The sequence below is a fragment of the Podarcis cretensis genome (genome assembly GCF_951804945.1).
Source record: "Podarcis cretensis genome assembly, chromosome: 2".
NCBI classification, from domain to species: Eukaryota; Metazoa; Chordata; class Lepidosauria; order Squamata; family Lacertidae; genus Podarcis; species Podarcis cretensis.
The window spans coordinates 126,568,489-126,576,137 of record NC_137171.1 but is presented as its reverse complement, the minus strand read 5'-3'; the positions used below and the strand labels follow the sequence as shown (position 1 = coordinate 126,576,137).

At 45.9% G+C, this 7,649-nt stretch overlaps 2 protein-coding genes across 3 annotated transcripts in view; both read left to right on the top strand.

Moving 5' to 3' along the window:
• LOC307208955 (uncharacterized protein) overlaps positions 1–7,649 on the top strand; it is a 90,823-nt gene that overhangs the window by 14,227 nt on the left and 68,947 nt on the right. The window contains exon 1 of one of the 2 annotated variants that reach the window (XM_079964010.1): positions 1,750–1,854. The exons of the other annotated variant lie outside the window; for it this stretch is intronic. The gene's annotated coding sequence lies outside the window, so the exon portion shown is untranslated. Of the gene's footprint in view, positions 1–1,749; positions 1,855–7,649 lie in introns of those variants that run through there. 2 annotated transcript variants of the gene reach the window in all.
• Positions 1–7,649, top strand: part of LOC307207685 (uncharacterized protein) — a 102,417-nt gene that overhangs the window by 76,041 nt on the left and 18,727 nt on the right. The window lies entirely within an intron of this gene.

Below are 7,649 nucleotides of genomic sequence, written 5' to 3'. Positions count from 1 at the left end.
CTGGATCTCTACAGTCTTTAATCCTGTAGGCAGTTCCTTCAATATCCAGATCATGTTTCTTCTTCCCGCAGAATCCTTTGAATCAGAAGAACATGTTTACTCTTGTTCTAATGGGGGTCTGAATCTCCAAGCATCTGGGTTGGCAAACTAAGGCCTGTGGGCCGGATCAGGCGCAATTGCCTTCTAGATCCGGCCTGCGGACGGTCCGGGAATCGCCACATGGATTGCCAGCACGCACGTTCTTTCCCTCTCCCTCACCCGGCGGCGCTTTTCTCCTCAGGGACGAGCAATCTTGTCCCACACCAGGTGCCATCAACGGGGGGAGTCGGCTCACCCGCCTGCCTGCCTCGGAAGGGTGGCGCTGGGAAGGGGGTGTGACGCTGGCTGCCGGCTGCTGCTGAGTTTTCCTCCTGCTCCTCCTCCCTCTCCCTCAGTCCACCCTTCCTTCCTTTTCTGCGCACCTTCTCCGTGCCGCTTCCTCATGCGCTTTCTTCGTCACCCCCTCCCTCCTTCATTCCTCCCATGGCGTTCAGGCGGTTTGTTTCAGCGGCCGCAGCTGCCGCTTGCGGGTTGGGAAGCAGCAGCAGTTGGTGGGTAAATGCTCTGGCAATGCCCCCGTTCCCCTGTCTCCGTCCATGGCTCCGCCCGTGGCTCAGCCTCCAACCTGCCCTGGCACCTGTCTGGAGAAGCCCAACTGGGGCTATTGGGACAACAACTGGGACAGGTAAAGCCAAACATCTTCAGGCCTCTTTGTGGGCGGGCGAAAATCACTCATCTCCCTCCGAAATATAGTCCGGCCCCCAACAAGGTCTGAGGGACAGTGGACTGGCCCCCTGCTGAAAAAGTCTGCTGACCCCTGAACTAGTAGATCCATTGTTGTAACCATATCAAAAAAGTATTTGGTATTTTGCCTTCTTCTGAGATACTTTCCCTCAGTGTTCTGTCATAGTCCAGTGATACTACTCCACTAAATTCACCCGTAATAATTATATTCCTGTCATAAACCTCAGACATACTTTCCTCCAATAGTTGGAAGAAATCTCATGCGAAAAGTGGCTCTGAATCTGAAAGTCCCAGTCCCAAATCTTAATCCTGCCACCCTAAGATATTATAAGCAAGCCCCACATTCCTCTTTCCACCTGCAATAGGGAGGTTAGAACCACACTTAATACCCTGCAGGGATCATAAGAGCCACAATTGCTTAAAATTGCAGGGAGAGAGAGAAAAAGGGGATTTAAAATGACCCAGCCACAAAGTCTCCCTACTAAATGAGGGAAGGGGGAGGCATGGGGGGGGGGCTTTTGAAGTCTCCCTGCTGGCAAGGGAATTCCAGAGCAAGGGCGCCTCTGTCTGTCTGGAATCCCTCACTGCCTCTCAATCCAGGGGGTGGTCTTTTAATGGGGGGAGGAGGGGGGCTGGTGTTTGAAGCGGGGCTTGGCTGCTAGGGGGCTGAGCTCAGCAATGCAGCAGCTGCTCTGCATGCAGAAGGACCCCGGCTGAGTGCTTGGCCTGCAGAAGGAGGCCCAGAAGGAGACCCCAGTGAGACTCCCCGTGAGGAGGAGAGGCAGTTGGGGGGAGGGGGCCGGGTCCCCATGGAGCCCCCAGAGCAGGAGGCCAGAGGCAGCGCCGTCCCGTCTCCTTCCCCTCCGGACACAGGGAGGGGCTGCTCTACATTCGTAGCTCTAGGGATGCGCGCGTCTCAAAAGGAGCCGGAAGTGTCGCCGAGAAATGCGCCGGAAGTTCCCAGACCGGAAAAGGAGGAGGGGCGTCAGTGGAGGAACCCCCCCCCAGCCCTTTCTATTGCAGACAAGGAAAGCGGACTAATCCGGAGCCAGGGAGGCGGAGGACCAACAGGTAAGGAGGGAGAGGAGGGGGGGGGAAATAGGGGGGGAGGGGGGATAAGGGGAGACCCCCCCGTAAGGAAAGCGCCCTCCCTGGGGCCCGTCGACAGGGGCCCCGATCCAGGCCCCGACCCAGGGGGGAAGGGGGGAGCCAACACCTGCAGGGATCTACACCTGGCAAGATCTCCTGGGCAGCAGCAGCAGCACCGCCAGACTCCCCTTTCTCTTTCCTGGGGGGCCGAGAGATGCTCAGCTGCCCTGCCCCCCCGGGACGCCCCAAGCAGGGCTGGGGGTGGGGCTGAGGCCCCCCATTCTCCCTGGGGTCGTGGGGCGCCTGGCTGGGGAAAGGGAGAGAGGGAGTCCAGGGAAGGGTTAATGGAAGGGGGAGGAGCCTCGACAGAGACCCCTCCCCTTCCAGCACCCCTGACCCCCCTTCTCCCCCCCCTTCCCTCTTGACACTACCAGGTTATCTCTATTCACTAGGACTCATCTCCATACTTTGTAATGTCCTGAATTCCACCATTTGGTAGCCAAGCCCAAACCCAAAAGTCCCACTGAGATGATGATTGATAATATTGTCATTTATCCATTTTAGACCTCTAAGTAGTAGCAATTGCAAGGACATTGTGCTGCTCTCCTCTGTACAGTTCCACCCCTATTTCAGACCTTGTGGCTGATTTAAATGTTTAGCTGCTGATAACATGGCAACGTTTAGCAGGTGATATTGGAGGTTTAGCTGGTAATAAACCACAAGTGATATTGTGAGTTTTGGTAAAGATAACATTACGATCTTTATTTGCTAATAGCCCTGCAATATTTAGCAGGTGATATTGTGAGGTTTAGCTGGTGAGAACATTACAGCGTTCAGCAGGTAAGTTATCGCAATGTTGAAAAGCAGGTGTTGCCTAGCCCTTGCAGACATTGTGATTCGTAATATATTGCCAGCTCAGTATTAGGAAACAGTTATCACGATGTAAACTTCAAGCCAGTCTTGGGCAATATAACAATATATCACCCAGCTCTAATCATGACCTATATTTCTGACCCAGTGTACCACTGCTGATTTTACCAGTTTGTCCCCAGGAATCCCTGGGGTCGTGGGGCGCCTGGCTGGGTCCCTTCCAGCACCCCTGACCCCCACCCCCATCACCCAGCCTCCCTGCTGAGGGTGTTGGCTGTCCCAGATCATCTGTATTCACTACGACTTATCTCCATACTTTGGATTGTCCTGAATACCACCAATTATCGCCTAGCGCAAACCCAAAAGTCCTGCTAGGATGCATCTTGGCTTCCCTGCTGATGAAACTGAGTGTGTGAGGATTGAGAATATTTTCATTTATCCGTTTCAGACCCCTAAGTAGTAGCAGCTGCCAGGACATTGTCCTGTTCGCCTCTGTATAGTTCCAGCCTTATTTCAGACATTGTGGTAGATTGCAATCAGGGTGAATTTGATATAAATCAAATTGATTTCAATCACAATTTACAATAAATCACTAGTCGGTATGATTCTATTTAAATCAAAAATTTCTGATTTGGTTATACTATTAGAAATACATAGACAGATAATTATGAAATCATTCTGAGGTTTAATAAGTTAACTGTCTATATTTGGACAACATTTCTGCTGTAATTTATTGGAAAGAGAAAAATAATCATTTCCTTAATAACAACTTAAGCAATTTATTTAACTAAAACAATAATATTATAGCATGTTGGTAAACTTTTTTTTAATAAAAAACAACCAAGCAGGCTGAGTTTTAGCGCACATGAAAAACTCAGAACTTATGCATTTCACCCCTCCACTACCAGCCACCCCTTTGGATTGGCTTCTGCATCCAGGTGCCTATTCTGTACTGTTAAGTGTTAGTGCGGTTGTTGGAACCCAGTGGGATTGGGAAGAGGTTGCCAGCCCTGAAGAGCCTTCAGCACTTGCCTCAAGTCTGACTTGCACAATTATTACACAAAGACCCCAAGATGTGTGGAGTATTCTGCTCACAAGGTTGAACTTTTGTTTTTACTGCTTCACACTTAGCTACTTGTGCAGATCTCTTGCACTGCAAACCATCTGTTCATTGAACCTCTTGGAACTTACAATTTAAGGGGTTGATTCTGTGTATATAAATCAGCAAAGGAACAATGGGATTAAGGTTTTCCCTCAACTCTGTATGTTTATTTTATAACATTTTTCCTGTGAAGAAAAGGCATGTTATCTCTGCAGACACAAATTCACACTTTTGAGAATGGCAAAAACAAGCATCTGTGACAATATCTTCTCATTAGAAAAACTTCCCCAAATAATCTTACAGAATTCCCCCACCTCCCGCAGAAGCCGCGCACCCTTTGAAGAGCATGCCGCTCTTGGGGGCTTTTCCCTGAGGAGGGAGAAGGGACTAACTGGCTGCGTCAGTCCCTTCTCCCACCTCGTAAAAAAGCTCGCAGGAGCCGCACGCTCCTTAAAGGGTGCGCAGCTCCTGTGGGCTTTTGTGGGAGGTGGGGAATACTCCCAGAGTTTGTCAGGGCCGGCGGGAGAAGCCAGGGATGAAGGCTCGATGCTGCCCTGCAGAAGCTTCGCGGGCTAAGCCAGAACAGCGAGAGAGAGTGCTGCGCAGTGCTCCCTCTAGCTGTTTTAACTTCTGCCTTACTGGCGCAAAGCCTCCGCAGGGCACCAGGGAGCTCTGCTCAGCGCTCCCTTTAAATAATATTTTTCTTCTTGAATTCCTCCTCTAGAAACTAGGTGCCCCTTATGATCAGGTGCGCCTTATGGAGCGAAAAATACGGTAGGTAGGAGAAAATAACAGAGGCCAACCAGAGTATATGGCGAAGCAAAGCGGCTAGTAGCCTGATCTTTATTGCAACAGTGCCCCCCCCTCACCACAACCAGGAGGGAGGTGTGCAAGGCCTTATATAATCTTTTGAAATTGCCCACCCAAGACCACCCCCCCAAATATCATACAGAAGGAGACTGTCTCCAGCAGGAATACATCACAGGAGGGGGTCTACAGCAGAAAACCTGTCCCCAAGGATACCTGTTAATGGTCACTGACTGCATTACCTGGGCAGCCTGGCCATTCTTTTGTGATGAATCCAGGTCACAGGCCCACCCTGTTCATCCCTCCTTAAGACAGTATTTGTAAGCACAAAGACAATGGGAAGGCTTCCATTTGCCTCCTTTACCGCAGAGGAATATCTGGGTACGTTTCTGAGCACAATTCAAAGTGTTGGTGCTGACCTTTCATTTATTTTTTTTAAATAATATTTATTAAGTTTCAAATAAACACATGTAAACACAAATACAAACAACAATAAAAACATACAAAAACCAACAAACAAAACAAAAACAGGTATAAATTCAAACCTTATTTTCTAAACCTAATTTCACTGACCTCCTCACACCTCCCCCTTCTGTATTCTAATCTCATTTATCTTATCAGCAAATCCATTCCCATATTTCCCATAGTTTTTAATAATTCTATTCTTTTTCCTTAATCAGCGCCCCTGCAAACCACTAATTTTTAAACCCATATCTTTTTAACCTTCATTAATTTTATAATATTTATCAAGAGACAGTGGAAGAAGATTGGAAGAAGTTTAAAGACTACCTTTCATTTTTTTAATGATATTTATTAAAGTTTCAAATAATACACATAAACACATAACACATAAACACAAACAACAATACAAACATACGCAAACAAAAACAAAAAACAAGTATAATTTAAACCTTATTTTCATAGGCCTTGTTTCCCCGACCTCCTCATACCTCCCCCTTCTGTATTCTAATCTCATTATCAAATCAGCAAATCCTCTCCCTTATTTTCCATAATTTTTTTTAACTTTCTTTTCATTTTCCTTAATCAATACCACTGAAAACCACTTAATTTTTAAACCCACATCATTCTAGCATTCATTAATTTTGCAATGTTTGTTAAGATAGTCCTTGAATTTCTTCCAATCTTCTTCCACTGTCTCTTTCCCCTGGTCCCGGATTCTGCCCGTCATCTCTGCCAATCCCATGTAGTCTATCATCTTCATCTGCCATTCTTCCAGAGTGGGTAGATCTTGTGTCTTCCAATACTTTGCGATAAGTATCCTTGCTGCTGTTGTAGCGTACATAAAGAAAGTTCTGTCCTTCTTTAGCACCACTTGGCTAACCATACCCAGGAGAAAGGCCTCTGGTTTCTTCAAGAAGGTATACTTAAATACCTTTTTCATTTCGTTATATATCATCTCCCAGAAAGCCTTAATCCTTGGGCATGTCCACCAAAGGTGAAAGAATGTACCTTCATTTTCTTTACATTTCCAACATTTATTATCTGATAAGTGGTAAATTTTTGAAAGCTTGACTGGGGTCATGTACCACCTATAAATCATTTTCGTAATATTCTCAAGGCATTACATGCCGTGAATTTCATGCCGGTGGTCCACAACCTTTCCCAGTCAGCAAACATAATGTTATGACCAATATCTTGCACCCACTTAATCATAGCTGATTTAACCGTTTCATCCTGCATATTCCATTTCAGCAGCAAGTTACACATTTTTGACAAGTTCTTAGTTTTGGATTCTAACAATTCTGTTTCCAATTTTGATTTTTCCACCTGAAAGCCAATTTTCCTGTCCAGCTTGTAAGCCTCCATTATTTGATAATAATGAAGCCAGTCTCGCACTTTGCCTTTTAATTTCTCAAAACTCTGCAATTTCAGCTTATTCCCTTCCTGTTCTAGAATTTCCCAATATTTCTGCCATTTAGACTCCATATTAAGCCTTTTCACTGCCTTTGCCTCCATTGGTGACAGCCACCTTGGAGTTTTGTTCTCCAGCAAGTCTTTATATTTAATCCAGACATTATACAATCTGACAATATGATTTTTAAAAGCTTTATGAGCTTTAACCTTATCATACCACAAATATGCATGCCACCCAAAAAAAATGTTGTTGTTTTTTTAATATATTTTATTAAGGGTTTTCTTGTTTTACAGTCAAAACAAAAAAAATTCCTTCCAGTAGCACCTTAAAGACCAACTAAGTTAGTTCTTGGTATGAGCTTTCGTGTGCATGCACACTTCTTCAGATACCAATTCTTCAGAAGTGTGCATGCACACGAAAGCTCATACCAAGAACTAACTTAGTTGGTCTTTAAGGTGCTACTGGAAGGAATTTTTTTTGTTTTGACTATGGCAGACCAACACGGCTACCTATCTGTAACTTGTTTTACAGTGTAAGTGTAATGCCTCGTATTTTTTTCCCCCCCATGTAACATTTTTACAAATCCATTTCATTTGTTGAGGCATTAGGGGGAGAAGAAAAAAGAAAAGAAAAAAAAGAAAAGAAAGGAGGGTGGAGGGAGGGGAGATGGATGGGGGTGGGGTCAGGTAGCGGTGTTTCTATTATGCTTAATGTATGTAGTTTGGTGTCAGCGTGCTTGTGTTGTTCACTTGTGTTCCTTTGGTGGTGAGAGAGGTTGGGGTTGGCCTAGGATGTGATTGTTTGTTTGTGATTGGCTGTGGTGATCTTTGTTTTCGTGTGTGAGTGAGGTGGGTGGGTGGGTGTTTTGGATCAAGTTAGCCATATTGATTTGTATGCTGTTGGTGGATTATTGTCATTGTCCTGTTGGGCTGTGTATGTGATAAAGGGGAGCCATACTGGGGTGAAGGTGTCTTCTTCTGTTTGTCCCCGTGTCAGTTTCAGTTTATTAGTTAATTTTTCTAGTAGGGCTGTTTCCCATACTATTTGGTACCATTGGTCCATGCTTACTCCTGACAGGTCTCTCCAGTGTCTGGTTATGGTGTTTCTGGCTGCTGAAAGTAG